This window comes from Oxyura jamaicensis, chromosome 2 (assembly GCF_011077185.1).
Source record: "Oxyura jamaicensis isolate SHBP4307 breed ruddy duck chromosome 2, BPBGC_Ojam_1.0, whole genome shotgun sequence".
NCBI classification, from domain to species: Eukaryota; Metazoa; Chordata; class Aves; order Anseriformes; family Anatidae; genus Oxyura; species Oxyura jamaicensis.
In genome coordinates, this window is record NC_048894.1 from 71,854,774 (window position 1) to 71,874,893 (window position 20,120).

Below are 20,120 nucleotides of genomic sequence, written 5' to 3' on the forward strand. Positions count from 1 at the left end.
CTTGAAGAAATGGCATCTCTTCTTCTTTGGAGCCCTAAGGGAGAGGGCACAAAGGATGACAAGATGAAAGTTATCCAAAAAGTCCTCAGGACTATGGAACTGTAAATCTAAAAGGTTCCTTCATTCCTAGGAAAGTTGTTAAATCTTGGTATAACTGTGAAAATTTTACTAATTCTCTCATCCAATCTTGGAAATAATTTGACATCTTTGTGGTCTGTTTCTACTCTTAGGATGAATTAACCTGATCTGGTCATAGAGAAATTGCTCCTTGTTGCTCTTGATGTCGTCCAGGTAGAAGTATGTTAAGGGTTTCCAATAATTAAGTATTTAAACTGGGCACAACTAATGCAGGTTAGGCCTGTACTACTAATGAGTTAGTTATGGAAAAGAACATGCCTGTCTGATAAAAGCACATATTATTGGACACAAACCCTGGATAAATATATTAAAGTTTGCCAGTGAAATAAAAATAATATTTGAGGCTCTGAAAGCTGTGAACTTCATTAAAAGCAAGCCTAAGAAAACACACACCTTATTATGGGATAATTATGGTCATTCTACAACAACAGCCCCTTTTCCACACCTTTCTAATCCATGGTTTCAAAATTGCTAATGGGATGTCACTGTGTTGCTTAAATATGGAAAAAATGTCCTGTTCATTTTCTGTCTTCACTTCCACCACTGCATTAATTGCAAAACTTGGATTTAAGACTTGAAATTGGTGGCCTTATGCCAGTGGAGTATTTTCAGCTTTACTGCTGGTACATAATTGAAGCTACATTTTAATTTCCTAGGAATGTTCCTTTTTTAATTCTTGATAGATTTTGCCTATGTGATGCAACTATTAAGCAAAAGGATGAGAAGTGTCAAAGAAAACAGAATTTTGAACAAACGTATTAAATGTTTTACAGTTAATAATGGTTGAATTTTTTACACTAAGACACTCATTTGTCCTTGGACTGTAATTACAGATTATTTTAAAAGGTGTATGGGATTTTTATTTGGCAGCATTTCAAGCATTTCAGAATAACATTTTTTTTTTTTTTTTTTTTTTTTTTTTAACGTGACCCAGTGACCCATGGTTAAGATATCTTTGAAAAAGCACCCTGAAAAATTTTAGTGCAGATGATTAATGGAGCATGATTATTTATTTATTTATTTATTATTTAAAAATAATGGCCCTATTAAGGATATCCAGATTAATGCAAAACCTGTTTGACCTTCATTTTAACTTTTAGCATTTTTGCTTAAAGTATGCTTTAAGCAAAAGTTTGCTTTAGCAGTATGATTTTGTTTATAAGAAAACCAGAAAACATAATATGACTGTCTTGATTTCTTTTATTATGCATCTCTACTTGAAGAAACAGTCTCTTAGTTTAATATTTTAAGTTTGATAAAATAAGTTTTATTAATTGATCTGAACATTTCTGAATATTTCTTGGAACATATCAACTGATCTCATCAAGAGGTTCTGCATTCTGTTAGGTGACTCCATCACATTTATTTGGTCTGTTCTGTAAGCTAACATTTTTTCTATATTTTTTGTATTGTTGATCTCAAACAACAATGATAATTTATAATTCAGAGTTTTCTGCCACACAGATGAGCATTAGTATTCTGTAAAAGTATTGAAAGATTCAAATATTTTTAATGAACTACAGTTTCTCACAGTTTCTCCAGTGTTTTTTTTTTTTTTTTTTTTGCTTTTTTTGTTTTGTTTTGTTTTGTTTTGTTTTAATCCCTTTCTATGGACAGGTAATCATGAAGTGGTAAAACTGCTATTCTATGCTTGTGCTAAAAAGAACTTCTAATCTATATATCAGTTAAAAGTAAATATTAAAATAATCAAGTTTTTTCTCCAAACTTAATAAAGTAAGAACATTAGATGTATGACAACCTTTTCAAATTTTATACATGACCTATACATGATTAGAAGCTGAAATGAAATGGAAAAGACCTTTTTTTTTTCTTTCTTTCTTTTTTTTTTTCTTTTTCTTTTTCTTTTTAACACAGAAGACATTGTTCCAAACAAAGACTTACAAAACCCATACCAAACTAGGTTTTCTCCTATGTTTATAGCACAAAGGAGAGTGGATTCTCCTCTCAATTAGTCCCAAGGCCTCCTGTCTCCATACAGTGCCATTTTACTATTATCATGGAGCTGGGGAAAGAATTCTTTTTAAGGAGATGGGGGGCATTGCAGGGCTGAAATGTAGTTTGAGGACACTTTCCTTTCTGTGTGCATGAACTGTGTCATATCCCAGTCTGAACAATGGAAGATTTAATGTACTTGAGAAGTCCCTACAATGAACAGCATCCACACCAAGATTCCTGCTCTTCAGAACAGTTGCACACATTGGCAGACCTCTGTTTCTATTTGTGTACCTTGAATCTATTGCTTTCAGTCAATCCAACATTATTGAAAAAAGTTCATATAACTTTTCAACCTTAGATTTTTGTTGGATAGTTTGTTGAGTATTTATTCAAAATAATAAATTATTTACTTTATTATTATTATTTAATTTATCTATCTATTTATTTATTTATAAAAAAGCTTATTCCCAGGAGGGGAAACTAAAGTCTTCTACAATTAATACAACCCATTCTTCGTTAGCTGCAGTTTCTGTCATAGAAAGCAACAAATATCCCAGACAATCACATGTACCAAGGACTGTGAGAAGACTGATATTTTGCTGAAAGAATGTAATTTTTGACAGCTCTACTACTCTGAATCAGAAATTATTTGGGAGTATAACAAGTTGCTGTTCTAGGAGAGCTCCTGGGAGCTCCTTTTCCTAGAGTTTTGTAGAGATATTTTAGATTTAAAGTTGATTTGTGCAGCACAATGCTTCAGGGATTAACTGATTTCTTGGGCACAGTGATATACAATACAGTTTCCGATGAAATTCAGTCCTTCAGATCCTTTTTGCAGGGATCCCTTTCACAAGGACATGCTTTTGTCGAGAGCTGGGTTTGGGCCTGGGATCATAGAATCTGTCCTTGAGAAGTAAGAATTTTTACTACAGCCAATTTTATATGCATAGATACAAAAAAAAAAAAAAAAAAAAAAAAAAAAAGAAAGTGGTGGGTGGGAGAGAGAGAGGTTAAAGACCAAAAATCTTTCAAGAAATCAATTTCCTTTTGTTTGAAAATTAAGGCTCTGAATGATAATTTAATGATAATACTATTGATCCAAAAGGCAAAAGCCTCAGGCAGTTTTCACATTTCCAGGTCCTACATTTTACCATTTTCATTGGACTGTTTACCCCAACTAATATACTACTTGTAACCCATACTTGTAACCACTGCTTCTCAGAGTACAGGGTTCCATAATTATAACCTTACATATCTTGAAGACTTCAGGCCTCAGGGTATATTTTCAGTAATGTTGCTACTGAGTGAAGAATTCCCTTGAGTTTACATGGGTACAACTGTCTTGCACGGTAGCCTGGGGCCTGTGTTTCATGAATTCTATTTTCTTTCTCTGACTTACAAGTCAATTGTTACATGTTGACAGAGCTTCTTGTGGGGCATGTTGCAATTTTACCTTCATGAACCTTCTGACAGGCTCAGCCTAAGTAGCTGAAGGAAACAGCAATGTCTTTGGATCTGAATGTAGGTGGAAGAACACCATTTTACATAAATGAGCAGGTTACATACTGCCTTGTGTCTCTTCCTTTCTTACACTTTCCATACCAGTTCAAAGAGGTGTCCATTCTTTCTTGATACTGTAAATGAACAGGTTAGAGAGATTTTTGGAGAAAGGCATGAGTGATACTGTTGCAAAACAGACATGAGTGATTTTTTTCAAAAGAAGACAAAAAGTAAATAGAAGACTATCTGTGTTCTTTCATGGCAAAGGCATTTAAAAATAGTCAACATAATTTTTTAATTTGGAAGAAATACTAGAAAAAGAAGAGCTGGAACACAAACGAGTTGGGATCTGAAGAACTGTAGAGTGAGATAGAGGGATACATTTACTCTTTCAAGGGAGATGCTGGTCTGTCAGATTGTAAACAAGAACTACTCCACAGTGTTTTTTGTTTGTTTGTTTGTTTGTTTTTTATTATTTATTTTTTATTCTCCCTGAATTTGTCAATTTGCCTGTGTATTACTGAAATGATCTGGAGTCTTATTGTTACTGAAACTATAACAGCAGCAACACACCCCTCTAATTTGGTTCTATTTGATTTAAAAACCAAAGAGTTCCTCTATTTTCATGTAGATTTCTGTTCCATTCCTGGTCCTTCCTGTTGAATAAAAGTTTTTCATTTCAAACATTGTTCACGTTCTTCAGCCTTTTCCCAAAAGGTGTTTTCAGACACATTTCTTTCTTATTTTGAGCATGGACTCAAAGGGAGATGTAGACCAAGACCTTTGGACTTCAAAACTAGTAGAGGATAAATAGCTCTCTTGGGACCCAGAGTGATCATTCAAGCCTATGACCACTTCCTCACTGTTACATGTCTCTGAAAACAGTCCTTCTTGTGGTAAACACCTTAATAAGAAAGGCGAAGAGGTCCAGATTGTCAAATAGAGTTGTGTCCCATGTCCCATGTTGGATTCTGGAAGATTCCCACTGGATTCCTGGCTGGATTGCCGTGTCATGTGTCCCAGTTGGATTCTGGAAGGAGAAGAGAAATAGAGACATTTCTGAGAATATTGGTAGGTTGTAATGGAGGTAATGCCTCATTTTTGTAATCTAATGCAATCCCATATTATGTCATGAATTAGCCTCCTTTTTTTTTTTTTTTCCTCTCAGACTTGACTTTTTGCTGCTTTTATCAAATAACACTCCATACTTAGAGGTGAGCTCTGCTCTCTATGAGCAGGATGATGGCCTACAAGGCATGGTTATATTTATTTGTATTCATGGAAAAATATCCAACTTTACTGATTTTTAGGAAAAAAAAGAAAAAAAAAGAAAAAAAAAAAAAGCTTATGCTCCCAATCTTCATTTTTCAAGCTGTGTGGTGTCTGTTCTTAAGAACTGGAAGAATTTGGAAACTACTGGGGAAAAAGAAAATTACTGCAAGTAGTAGAAAGTAGTGAAGAAGCTCAAAGAAAACATGGCTAAATATGAAAGGGAAGCCAAGACAGATTTCTGCAGCAGGAAGATGCACATTTTTGGCTTACAGTGTGGATTGGTCTTAAGGCAAATGTTTTGATAATAAATATATGTAAGCCCTGCAGTTCTCTTTGGCTTTTGCACAGGCTGCACCTTGTGAATCTCTCAGCGCCTGGATCTGCAGATGTAAGAGCACATTTTGGGGCTTTTTCTCCCACTCCTCCCTGATTCATACACAGCGAAATTTGAAGTTCCACTGTGCTATTTAGAAAGATTGAGATGCAGTTGAAATTATTATGTAGTAGGTTTCAAAGCAAACTTGAGACTAATGAGCTCCAAAAGCTAGAAAGGAGTAGGCAGTTGTAGACAACAGACAAAGTTATTTTGGAAGCTGCTGTGATCATGATGGTAGTGAGACAGAAAGACTTATGTGACCCACACAGACAAGCTGAATATATATTTTTAGCTGTAGGGCTTAAAGCAAATAGGAACAACTTTTTAAATGGGTAAGATTATTTTCCCAACCCATATTTTCATGGCTGTGTTGTCCCATATTACACCATAAATGGAACTTCTGTGGGACTGAATTCTATGAAAAAATAGTTTGAACTCCTAGTTTGCACCTTAGATAAGACACCAACACATTCACATAGATGGTTGAATTCAGTCCTCAGATGGCCTTAATAAATCTTAATAAACTAATTCAGCCAAGCTGAGTCTGGATTTCTAACCATTTCTCAATATGACACCACAGAAATTAGGAAAGCTTTTTCACTATTTGCAAAGGAACATAAACCAGAATAGAACAAGAAAATCTTCCACAGAAGTCAAAATGCATATTTGCTTTTGTATCTGTTTCATATTTGTTGTTGTTTTGTTATTCAATTGTTTTTCCCCCTTATATATATATATATATATATTTGTATAATATGTTTTTAATCTTATCAGGACAAAAGAACTGATGTATCCTCTTCTCAAATTGCCAAATTGCCAAAATAGTTTTTGTTTTGTTTTGTTTTTAACCAATATTTTTGAAATGTGATCTCAGTTCTTTCTGTGACCACATTCTAATGATATTAAGTAGATTTCACAAAGCTTTTAGAGAGTGAGTCAGCCTGAGACAGGAAAGCTTAAGACTAAAGAGAAAATCTTGCACATCTGGATGGTAAGATTTTAGTTTATGTGGGTTTTAATTTCCAATACAAAAAGTCACATAAAGAGGTTTCAGAGGAAGACATCTGATGTTATATGTGGCTTTTCGCCAAATGTAATGTATATATATATTTGCTGACATCTCATGCATGTTCTAGAGATGAAATTCAGTGTAGTATATAATTTGATGATTTTTATTTTCCAGCCAAGCTTCCAGTATTTTGAAATAACAATGTCTTACTTGGAGCGGCTTCTTGACTTTAACTTATAAAGAACTGTAGGAGAGGTTTCTTGACTTTAACTTATACAGAACTCTAGGTAGTCTATATTTTATTTTATTTTTTTCAATTATTTTTGTGCCAAGGGATAAAATCTTTCTAAATACATAGTAATTTACATATTGAGCATTGCAAAAGCACAGTATTTTTAATATTTTAACAGCTTTAGATATACTTCTTATTGGATGTATTTTAGCCTCTGTATAATTGCTCTGCTCTGTCATTTACTAACTTTACCGATCCTAATGTTAATATAAGTCTTTCACATAAATTTGGATGCACTAATGTTTTTCTTGATGTCAAATATCCTCAGAACCATACCAGCTGGAAATAAGTGGATGATTTTCTTTCTAATATGGAACAAAAAATATAACTACTTTCTAATTGATTTTGCCTTGGCCAAAGCTACTCATAATGATTGCCAAAATCTGCCATATTTTCTAAGAATTTTCCTAGTGAATGTATTAATTAAAATTGATTTATCAAATACACTTGATTTTGTATGTGTATAAATGATATTTTTTGCACATTATACTAGCTTGTAGAGCGTTTATTATCTCAACTGAATAGAACACATTGTTTGAATTTCAAAATACTTTCTATCATTATATTGAAAATTAGAGGGAAAAGAAGGATCGGAGATGATTCTCATCAACAATAATAATTGATTTTTTTTTTTAATGTCAGAATGTTTTTTTCTTTTCCTTTTCTACTATTATTAAATGTTAGCATGATGTAAATAGTGGGATCATACTTGCCATTTTTGATTGAATTTGATTGCTTTTATTGATTCTCTACAGAGCACTGAATAGGTTTATTTATTATAATTAATATACAAAAATTATTAGCAGCATGATGTAGCTGTGTTAGCCAATATTATGAGACAGTTAACGTGATGCAGTCTGAAAAGAGTGGGAGGCTAAAGATCTCAAGCTCTTTTTCATGTCTGATAAAGACAAAGCAAACATTAAACTAAGTGGGGAGTAGTTGCTCTGGATATCATTGAATTTTATAAATAAGGAAATTTTGAGACTAGTAGTAGGAAACTAAGGAGAAAGAGGGGGAAAGTGTGCCTTTTCATGTCCATTCTAAACATGTTAGTAGATAGTAAGACAGAATACTTCCTGCACATTTGAGCTAGAGATGTTATGCAATAACGGTAAGGAATTTGCAGCATATAAGATATGAAGGAAATTCTAATGGGCTCCCAACCTTGCCGCCGGGGGCGCCCCCCCCCCCCCCCATATTCTAGGCCAGAATTGTGTTTATCGTGTAAAAGTACACATATTAGTAATCAAACTGATCTCCTGAAAGTTTAGTTTTTGTGTTTTTGTTTGTTTTTCCCTCCTGAAATAAATTGCAGCCAGAGTAATTGCTTACAGTTCATGCTTGGCTCACATTAGACTTGAGAAAGGCCTTGTGTGCCCTAAAGCTCGATCTTTTTTGATTTTCCAGACTGCATCATTTTGCCTAATAACAGGTATTATCTCTCTTTAGATGTTGATTTTAAGAATAGACACTGTAAAAGAAGCAGAGATGTTATCTACCTTTGTACCATAAAACAAATTCTAAAAATACCACTTCTATCTATGGAAGCCTGAACAAGTTAGAAAGAGGGCATTTTTAATATCAAATAATGCCATTATTAATGATCGCAGACACTTCTCATATTTCCAGACTATTTTACAGCCATATGGATAAGTACTATTAGCCCTCGTACAACAGGGGAGATCAGCTGATGTGTAAAGTCTTTTCTAAGCTTAAATGGCTAGTTTTGTATTTTGCAGATGTTAGATTTCCAAATCAGTAATGCTGTAAATACACACAAGCAGCTTTGATGGAACACAGAATTTGATTTGTTGCCATCTTGGTAAGACAAATCTCATTTGTAATGGAAGATGTTGAACATAAAGAGAATATGCCTTTGTAAATTTTCTTACCTAAGGGTAAAATATAGAATTGAATGTCAAGGTCATCATGACAGATAACATGTGCCTTGCAGAAAATGAAAGTGCTATGTCATATACTCTGTTTTATTTTTATTTTTTAATATTTTAATAAGGCCAATTTGAATGGTTCATTTTTTTTTTTTCAATGATTTTTAGTCCACGTGGCAACAATAGCAGTAGAGGTGTGCGAGGTGTGCAGCCATTTTTTTTTTTTTTTCTTTTTCAAAATAGACTGCACTGATGCTGCAGCTGCACTCTGACATGCCATTTACACAGAACAAATAGGGGGTGCTAGTTGCTATGACAACCTACTCTACTTTAGAGAAGCCAAAGGCGTCTCAGCACATTTTGAAATTGCTTCCTTCTCATTATGTTTCAGCAGTGAAAAAGGTGATGCCTGCAATTAAATATCAATGAATATATTTAGTTTTAAAATTAAATTATATTTTTAAACTTCTTCTTGGCATGTGATTAAGCTAGAATAGATTGTAAGAGCAATAATACAAGAAAGCAGGTTTGGATTTTTAAAGGAAAAGTAGATGTCTGTCGGCACACATTTCACACAAGGTAATGTTACAAACTTTCTGCAAAACATTGTATGTGGCACTTGAAGGGAAGGATAGTGCACAATGTGATAGTTTAACATGGGAACTCATTTTATTTAAGCAATATCAGAAGGTTAGGAACGTGAGGGGAAGCATGTGAAAATTAAGTAATGACATTGAATTCATAAGCTAGCAATTATCTATTGATATTATTTTTTAAAAAATATCCATACTTTTAGTCCTAGACTGCTCTGATTTTCTTCTCTTCTATGTAAATTTTCTCTACAGTACTACACAAAATGGATTGTAAATATGTCTTTTACATCAGAGAGTGAAGCATGAAATTGCAATGGGCATTTGTATTTAAAAGATATAAAGGACTCTACATGAAATCTGCCACTGGTTTAATGATGTCCAGTGGAGTTGCTGCAAACATATTCTGCCCTGAAACATAATTGTATTCAAAAACTAGACTGGTATATAATTGACAATGATCAAGATATTGCTTAGCTGCTTCATAACACCATGTCATTCTCTGGTTATTCTATTCTTTGCACTCTTGCTTATGAATATGTAATTTGCATAACAATTTTGCAATGAGTTAATAATGTGTAGTATGCCAAATGTCACTATTGGATTATGAAGTAATCTGATTTCTTGAAATCCCTGAATAGTTATCCTCAATAACTTCAATATGAATATACAGGATTTGCTAACCAGACTGCCTGATAGTCTGAGAACACTCAGGCAGGTTGACTGTGACAAACGTACCTTGCTCAGATTCCTTGCTCCCTTCCACTGAAACAAGCATTGACCAGAATATATGAGAAAAAAATAAAAATAAAAATAATAAAAAAAATCAAATTGCCTATTTCTTGTTACTCCACTATACTGATATTTACAATACTGAAGAGCAGATGGCTGACTCTGGAATTGCAGAGGTTGTGCATTATGTATATGTGGGTATATGAATGATTGTTTTATTACCTTTGAAGCTTTTCTTCTACAGCTTTATAATAGAGTTAAAAAAAAAAAACAAAAACAAACAAAAAAAAAACTGACCAGTTATACCCTTCCTTTTCATTAAAAAGTAGTTCTAGGTCCATTAAAAAGAGAGCTGAAATGTTGTTCCAAGGAGAAGCCATATGTGTCCTGTCCGTCTGGGGGTGGTCCTGCCACTATTCATACACTATGCACTGCCATGTGAACCAAGCTCAAGTCACGTGTTTGGAAGAGACTGATCACCTTGCTCCAGATTGCTCTCTAGGAAGAAAGCTTAAAAGAGAGCTTGTGGGTTTGTAATGAGATCACCAGACTTTGATCCCGAACCAGCTCATGAAGTGAGCCTAATTGATAAAGTAAGCACATCCAAACACTAATAAAATTTGGAGCAAATCATATACTCAACTCAAGTACCACCATGTGATAACTCTTGTTAAAATTGTTTATTGGGAATACCCCACTGAAACTGATGGGTCTGCATGTCTGTCCAAAAATACCAGAGACCAAGGTCTGAATCTGTATGTGAAACTAATGTATGTGCACTCTTCAACAATGAGCAAGGTCTGAGATGGTAAATGTCAATGCCAGTTCAAGTATTTTGAATTGTGAATTAACAGTATAATTACCACTTTGTGAAGACGAGCATTAGTAACTCAGGTCATTTTTAAATCCACTTGTTTCAAGATTAAAGTTTCTTGTTAACACCTTTGGAAATGTGTGTGTTTTTGGAAGTGGAAAACTTCTAAGTATAAGAGTCCCTATTTATCCTGACTGTAGCTGAAGCCTGATAAAGGTCTGATAATATCATAAAGATATATATTTAACAATGAGTGTGTTTGCATGTTCACATGAGAAAACCTAGATAAAAAAATCTGCTGCAAAAGAAGTCCTGTGTTTGTAAAGGGGCAGCTGATGAATATAAAACAGACTTTTGTGTAATATCCAAGTCTTTGTTGGTAGGGAACAGATGCTACACCAGCAGTCCTGGGACTTCATGGAACTACTATGAATATGTTCACAGCATGAGAAGACGGGCAACATGCTGCTAAAATGCTGCTTCCCAAATCCCAGGACGGCTATAGTACTGTTGTAGTGTCTGCCTTAATTCAAAGGCATGTTTAAAAAAGACCCATTATGATCTAGCATTCTGAATTGTCACTGTCAGTGATTTTACAGTTTAGCCTGTTTAGGGCTGAAAGGCTGGGAAGGAAAATATTGAACTTGCTATATCCTGATGTAGAATAATCTGTCTTTGTCTTTGATATTCTTTCTTCACCTGCTAATAAGTCTTTTCACAAATCATAAAATGATTTAAAGGAATAATTTAATTAGCCAGATATATCCTGTGTTGCAAATGCACATAAAGAAGCTGACAATGTACAATGGTCACAAGCATTTTTTTATTTTTGCTTATTAACCATAATTTAGAAGGGATGAATACTATTGGACATTGCTAGTGGTTTCTATTTCTTAGTCCTCACAGAGGATGGAAAAATATAGGGAAAGAGTGAGGCTGAGTAGTTTGCTGACTTCCTACCTTGTGACTCAGCTTAAGGTTTAAATGCAATTAGATTAAGTAGATGTGAGATCACAGTGAAGACTGAAGATCTGAAGATCCTAGAATGTTGTGAGTCCAAGACTGTAGAGATAAAAAATATATATACACATTTGCTGCAGTAGCCAGTTATTCTTTATTAGATGCACTATGTCAGAGCTGGGAGGCAAAACGGAAGTAAAACACAACAAAAAATAGCTCTTATGGTGCAGTAAAATTGGATGGTTCATGATTCCATAATGTGCATAATATCTTAGTTTCCCTTTGTATTAATGAGATTTTAATGATCTAATTGTCAGGTTACTGCAGGAGCTGGTGGTTCTCTTAGGCTGAGCACCAGGTGTGTGGAGTCCCACTGGGTCCATTGTGTCAGTGTCTGGTAGGCAGGGTGTGTCCCAGTGCCCCAGCCAGGAGCATGGAGGGCACAGGGGTAGCCCCAATCCTGGGCACCCTGCACCACATGGGGCTGGGCCCAAGCTGGACTGGGCCATTGGCCTGTGGGTGGCCCTTGCTGGGCAGGGGGCCATGACAGAGCAGGGCAGGGCTGTGGGGAGCTGGAGCCTGACTGTGCTGTGGCCTCAACGGGGCAGGGGCTGGCCTCATCTTGATGTTGTGTCACACTTTGCTGTGACAAAAGCCTTTAATTCTTTATTGCTTCATAAAGCATGCATGACTGATCAGATCAGAGTGTGAAGACATGAATGGAGGGGAAATTGCCTTATTCTAATATTGTCATTATCATGATAAATATTCAGAAGTCTAAGAAAAAATATATAAAATGTTATGCTATTTAGATTAACCAGTAATTTACTGAGGAGTGATATGCTTATATGATTAAATCCTACCTCCTAGAAAATCCAAGCTTCTGGAAAATGTAATGGTGGCTTTTAAAATAAATTTGGACTGCTATGGAGATGGCAATCAGTCAAGACAAAGCTTGGCTATGAGCTACTTACCATCTCTTAGTAAGCCCAGGAGCATTTAGTTACAAAACATCAATGAAAAGCAAGAAGCCACTGTCATAGGTTCAAATGAAGACTGTGTGGAAATCAAACATTCTACTGTGACATTTTGTGTCATGGTAAAATGAAGACATTTTTATGGATTTTGTTGTTGTTGTTGTTGTTTGTGTGTGTGTGTGTGCACGTGTGTGTTTGTATGTAATATTTTTGATCGATCGAATGATAGATAAAACACAAAAACTCAACAGTCCAGTGTTCTGGAGGCCCATTCAGAAGCAGGAGATCTAGGTACAAGGCTCTGCTGCAGAAAGGAACCATGAAGCTTCTACTTCCCATTTAAGAGCTCTTGATGTCAAAGGAACTGGGGGAAAGGACTGCAGAAAGGAGGGGATTTAGTGGCTCTAGTGTCTGTCATGATGAGTGAATCCAGGGACATGAATCCAATACTCTTACAAACTGGTTAAATGCATTAATTGCATTATTGATGACTTTTTTTGAGGCTTGTATTTTAGCCGTATAATCTCCCCGATCATCCTACATTAATGAAAATTGCATTTTTCTGACCAAAAAGAGATCCTGAGTTCGCTTAAAACTGACATTCTTCTTACTATGGAAAGAACAGATGCTGATGTTGATATATCAGTTATGAAGTTGATGATTTCTGTTTGGAAAGCAAGACTAACATTCTCTCTTTCTTTCTTTTTCTTTCTTTCTTTTTTTTTTTCTTTCTTTCTTTTTTTCTTTTTTTTTTTTTTTTTCTTTCTTTCTTTCTAAACTTTTTTTTTTTGTACATTTTTTACATAGCATTTCTGGTTTCCTGGTAGAGAAAGTTGATTATGCTAGTTGATTAATCTAGCTACTTTGTGCTAGATTGTATTTCTGTCTGCTGCAAAAATGTACAAATTAGGCAATTGTAATACACTGCAATTACTCCTGAAATTTCTGCAACACAAGCATACTTTTAATCAGAACCAGTCTTGTTGGAAGAGGTGGCTATGATTTTCTATACTGCTCTCCTCACTTCTGCCAACACCCCCCCCTCCCCCCCCAGTGCCTTCATATATTTGAAATATACTATTTATTATGGTAGTTGACAAGATTTTTAAGACAGTCTATGCAAGTAATTGGTGCAGCTCGATGGGGTCAGATAGGCAAGAAAAACACTTGGTTCTGATCACCCAGAATTTTAGCAAGGAATTGATGAAGTACTGTGGACTTGAATAACAGTTAACAGTTGGGGTGGCAAAGCCCTGGAGACCATCTTCCTGTTTAGCTTCATCCAAAATAAATACAGATTATGAGCCTTCAGACCTATCTGCGGCATGAACCAAACCACACTAAAAAAGGATAATGAAATTTGTTTAAAAATGTACTCTTTATCTGAAGTAACATGCTGATGTAAGCATGTCCTAATATATTTCATTACATTGATTAATATGAAAGTTCCACCCTATAATGATCAGATTCATAGTATGATTACAGCCAGCTGTATAAATATTTAGGTAGTGTAGCCTGGTGTCATTACTATCATATATGGGCACCTCATGATAAAACATTCCTTTTCCTTAGTTTACAGACTTCTCAACTGATGTTAATTATTATTCTTGTAACAGAATTGCCAGATAGTCATTATATTCTTTCTGCATATGCTTATGGTCAAAGGCTTTGTGGTGGAGAACCGAGGCTCTTAGCAAGCTCTTACCTTGGCCTCTCAAATGAAGTTGCTTTCTATCCTTTCTGTACGTATAGAACGGTTAAGAGGAAAATGGAAATATTACTGCCACAGGTGGGATTTCTTTTTCTATCTTAGTGCTGGATCTCTCTCTCTCTTTCTCTTTCCCTCCCTTTCCCTCTCCCTCTCTTTCCCTCTCCCTTTCTCTCTTTTGTTTCCACATAGGCTAAAAATACTTTTAATTCATGGGAATAATAACTGAAAATCTTCCAAATGTTTGATACTGCTTACGGACTTAGAGCATGATTTGAGTTCAAGTGTAAGGGGCCTTTTTGTTGGGCTTGCTTTCTCTTTATTCAGTTCTATTTTATATATGTTTGTATATTCTTGTATACAACTTTGTTACTGGAAAGCTATTGTGTGTTGTTCTATGAAGTCTCTGAGAGGGAGGATGGAAACTGGATTACAACAGCGGTTTTGAAGGGAAGCGGATCCTACTGCCTAGAGATGTAGTCTATAATGAAGCTTATTATGTGTTTCACAAGACTGCAAGTTCCCATAACCTTAATTGAACTTTTGGGGATTTTCTTCGTGTAGATTTTCTAAAGCTTTGACTGTTAGGTTCATATATTAGGTCTGCATGGTTTTGCTTGAGAGTAACTTTTATACTCATGGTGTTACAACTAAAGCTTTCTAAATGATTTATTTGAATATAACATATTTGTCAAAAGCCAAATGGGAAATAAAAAATAACTTCACATGTACTTGTTACTCAAAATTATTTAGTGAGTGCTGATGTGGGTTTTCTTTTCTTTAAATTCTCAAGATTGGGAAAATTGTTACCGAAGCTTGAAATGTCCTAGTATTTACCTCCACTGCAATCCTGGTGGCAGGTATTGTATCTCTTTTCCTGTAGTTGTTGCTGATTTCTTTTGTGTTTTGTGCTTGAGAAAGACTGTGAAGTCTTCATGTCACAGCAAGATACAAATGGTTATCAGTACTGCTGAATGTTTCTGTTATCTTCTGTTTCCAAATTTGCCCCGAAGGATTATTTTATTTATTGAAACAATTTCCAGCACTATCCAGAAAATGCCTTGATATTAAAATTCATATTACATATATGAAATATAAATAAAATCAATTAAAATACCTAGTTCTACTATGTTCATTTAATTTCTTCCTAACTGATAATGTACAAAGGCATTTTGTATGGGATTTTTTTTTCTATCTCTCTTCTGAAAGCTTCTTGGGATTGAGCAGTCACATTCCAGATCATAGTGCACTATTATAGGATATTAAGGAGACATCACAGTGCTATCAATGCCACCAGTGTTCCAGTTCTTCTTTAGATGAGTTTTTCATCACCTACCTTTTGTTTGCCTTCTCTTTTTAGTATTGATGATGTTACCAATTGTCTCATTGTTGAAAGGAAATGAATTCAGTAAGATTTCAGTAATTCTTAATGAATTCACTAAGAATTCAGAAGGAAAGGGAAAATCTTTCAAATGACCAAATGTATCTGAAATTGGTAGATGCTCTATAAGCATAAGCAGCAACAGGTAATAAATAAATAAATAATAATAATAAAAAAAGTGTTGCTTTATGTTTTCTTGTTTTGTTAGGGGAGATTTTATACCTACTTTTCAAACAGTGTAATTCTGTTACGTTGTACAGCTGCCTTGAGCTGTGCTATGTTTGTACTTCCAGGAAAGCCGGCCTGATGGTGATATCTTTGCCTCATTTTTTTTTATTATTATTATTTTTTTATTTTTTTTGTCATAACAGGTGAAGCAGTTTTACAGGATGAACACAAGTGCACCTAAGGGAGAAGGAAAAGCAAAAGCTAAAGTTGAGCTAAAAAGCTTGAGTTCTGAAATTATTCCCTAGACATTACAGGGATGAACAATGTGGGAGTCAATACATGTAAAACCCCATGTCAGAATTGTGTGTGGTAGTGGTGGAAATTAATCTTAAGAGATTCTTTTTATTAAAATCGAATCTTTTAAAATTACTACAAGGGAAAATGAACAAAAACAAAACCAAAACAAAAGAAATATTGCAAATCCTAAAATGACCAAAGCCAGACCAAAATATCTGCCTGCAAAATGGCATTTGGCATGGCTGCATGGATATGCGGCTAGTACTGAGGATTTCAGTCCAAGTTCTAAAGGATCGTTGCACTTGAAATTGTTGTTATTTTGACTGGATGGTGGAGTTAGGACAAACTGTATTGAATATCTCAAAATAGGGAAAATATATATATATATATAGGTAAACTAACTGATTTGAGGAGAAACTGGTAAGCTTCTGGTGACACAAGTGCATCTTCAGATCTTCCACAGTGATGCACATCTATTTTGATGTTGTTATTAGTATTTCTGCTGACAAGCTATATTTGCTTTTGTAGTACAAAGAAGGTGAACTGGAGGTTCTTTAGATGAATGGGGCCCTTATGAAACATTTGTGATTTTTGATGTTAGAATTCTGATATCTTGTTCTTACATAGCTAAGAATTTCTGAGATGGCTGGGATACAGTGTGGTGGTTTAACATTGATGGGCAGCTAAGCACCACCACACACCTCTTTCACACCAGTTCCTCAAAGGTAGAAGGAGAGAAAATACAATGAAAATAAGCTCATGGATTGAGATATGGGCAAGAAGATCATTCAGCAATTGCCCTCATAAACAAAACAGACTAATCATATGGAAAATTAATATAATCTAAAGCTTATTGATAAATTAGAGCAGTGAGAACTGAAGGCAAACTAAGAACACCCTCCCCCCATCCCCATACCTTTCACTGTGTTCTACCTCCTTCCCCTGAGTGGCACAAGGGAATGAGGAATGTGATTTGCAGTCTCTGCTACTCCTTCATCTCCACTCTCTTTTTCTGCTCCACATGGATTCCCTCCCACGAGATGCTATCCTTCCTGAACTGATCCTGTGTGGGCTTCCCACAGGAAGCAGCTCTTCAAGAACTGCTCCAACATGGGTCTGTAGTAAGGGGTCCATCCATCAGGAGCAAACTGCTCCATCATGGGTCCTCCTAGACTGCTCCACCAGGGGCCTCTCCACAGGCCACAGGTGATCCGGCACCTGGAGTGCCTCCTGCACTCCTTCTACACTGACCTTGGGGTCTTCAAGTTTTCTTCTTGCACATTTTCTCTCTCTTCTCTCTCTTCCAGCTGCTGTTGCACAGTGGTTGTTTCTGTTTCTTAAGTCTGCTCTCCCAGAGGTACAACGAGCTCTGGCCAGTGGCGGGTCCCTTTTGGAGCTGACTGGTGCTGGCTCTGGTAGGACAAGGGGCTCTGCTTGCAGAGGCCACCCCTGCAGTCCCCTATTACAAAAACTTTGCCACATAAACCCAAGACACAAAGGTAAAGAACTGAGATAGAAAGAAAATATCTGTCTGTCTGCCCTGTCATTTTTTCTCTTGGCTAAATATTATTATCTTGTCTGACAAGACTGCTGTCATCCTACTCCTATTTTGCTATCAGAGTCGCAGAAAGTCTGCATCTTATGACATCTATTTTTCAACATCTATAAGCAAGTAGCTTCTCAGAAACCAACAAGTGTTTTCAACTTTAAACTTCAGAACAAAATGGACCACCAGCTCATAATTTCTACTAAATCTTTCTGCAGATGAATGAAACCACAGCACCGAAAATCATCCTGTGTTAAGTATCCATTTTGTTAACCACCCTGTTCTTATTTACTTGGAAAAAGATGCCTTTGTGTCAGCTTTTTTGAACTTGAGTTAAAAGCAGCTACTGCTAGTATCATGCTGGGTAGGCAAATGTATTCACAGGCACAATTAGGGTCTCTGGATAAGGCATCTTCTATTAGAAATGAGAAAAAGTTCTGTTTCTGCTTCAGGTTTTGAAATAATTTTCTTTTTCAATATAAGACAGTTATAGTGAAACCTAAAGTAAAACAAAAATAGTTTGAAATTAACAAATGTAATCTACTTTTTTTTTTTTTTTTTTTTTTTTAAGCCTATGTATACATTTGGGGAGGAGAATGAATTTTGCTTAGGTAGGGCATGTTTAGTGCTTTAGGCTAGTTATTAAAATGTACCAAATGGAAAACCTGTGTAGATTGTATGTTTCTCTTCCAGGATTTTAAACTATATTGTTGTGATGGTTTCGCTTGGGTGGGTGACCGAGCTCCACCACAACCGCTCTCTCACTCCCCCTCCTCAAAGAGGAACAGGGAGAAAATACGATGAAAGGGGCTCAAGGGTTGAGATAAGGACGAGGAGATTGTGCAGTAATTATTTTGACGGGCAAAACAGACTCAGCATAGGGAGATAGTAAGATTTATTGCCTATTACTAACAAGCTAGAGAAGTGAGAAACAAAGGAAAGAAACCAAAAGCACCTTCCCCCCCCATCCACCCTCTTCCACCTCCTCCCCCCGAGCGGTGCAGGGGAACGGGGGAATGGGGGTTATGGTCAGTCTATAGAAATTCTTCTCTGCCACTCCTTCTCGGTCACTCTCGTCCCCTGTGCTGTGGGGTCCCACCCACGGGATGCAGTCCTTGCTGAACTGATCCAGCGTGGGCTTCCCACAGGCAGCAGCTCTTCAAGAACTGCTCCAGATATGGGTCCATACCACGAGGTCCATCCCTTGGGAGCACACTGCTCCAACCTGGGTCCCCCACGGGCAGCAGCTCCTGCCAGGTCACCTGCTCCTGCGTGGGCTCCTCTCCACGGGCTGCAGGTCCAGCCCGGAATCTGCTCTGGCAGGGGTCTTCCACAGGCCGCAGTCTCCGTCGGTGCAGGTCCACCTGCTCCACCGTGGTCTCCTCCACGGGCTGCAGCGTGGAACCCTGCTCCACCGTGGTACTCCATGGGCTGCAGGGGGACATCCTGCTTCACCATGGTCCTCACCATAGGCCGCAGGGGACTTCTGCTCTGGCGCCTGGAGCACCTCTCCCCCTCCTTCTTCACTGACCTTGGTGCCTGCAAGGCTGTTCCTCACCCCTTTCACTCTCCCAGCTGCTGTGTGGCGCAGCGTTTTTTTTTCCCTGTCTTAAATATGCTCTCACAGAGGTGCAAACAACATCACTTATTGGCTCAGTTCTGGTCGGCAGTGGGGCCCTTACCAAACATGGGGCAGCTTCTAGATCCTTCTCACAGAAGCCACCCCTATGGCCCCCTGCTACCAAAACCTTGCCACATAAACCCACTACAATTGTGTCACAGAACTGATTTGTGGTCCACTTGAGTAATGGTCCATGACATTCTTTTGTGTAGGAAGTGAGCTGGTCAAAGTAGAAGCTGACCAGTTCCCCATAATGCTCCTCACAAATGCATATGACAGATGAAACAATAATTGATTAAAATAGGAGTACAAGACAGCTTTACTACGAGTGGTTTTATAAGTTTTCTATTTATTAAATGTGAAAGCTTGAACTTCAAGGAGCTCTTGGAATGTCTCAGTGAATATTACAAGCTCCATTTGAGGTCTTGCAGAAGTTACAAGGAAGGCAAGTGTGTCTGTGTTTTTTTTTCATGTATGAGAACAACAACAAAAAAATGATATGAATACAAGTTTTACAGCAGAAGTAAAACTTTAACACATTCCTTTTTAAATTATTATTTATTCATTATTTTTATTATCTTTTTAACTGGAATATGTGTGTTATAGCTGGAACTAGATGAATGCAGATTTCCTGTGATGTAGGAAATGTGTCCCTGTGCTTGTAAGCACTGTCTGGAGAAACACAGGCTCTCCACTGGAGTTGGCTGGTTATGCAAGCCTAGCCATCTATAACAGGGACTAATGCACTCCCTGGACTGGAGAACAAGTTCTAAGTTTATATATGTATTATATATATATGTATATAATATATAAAATATAAATAGAATTCTGATTAACCAGAGATGTTTTTCTGAATGTCAGATTTAGAATTTTAGGGGATTATTATTATTA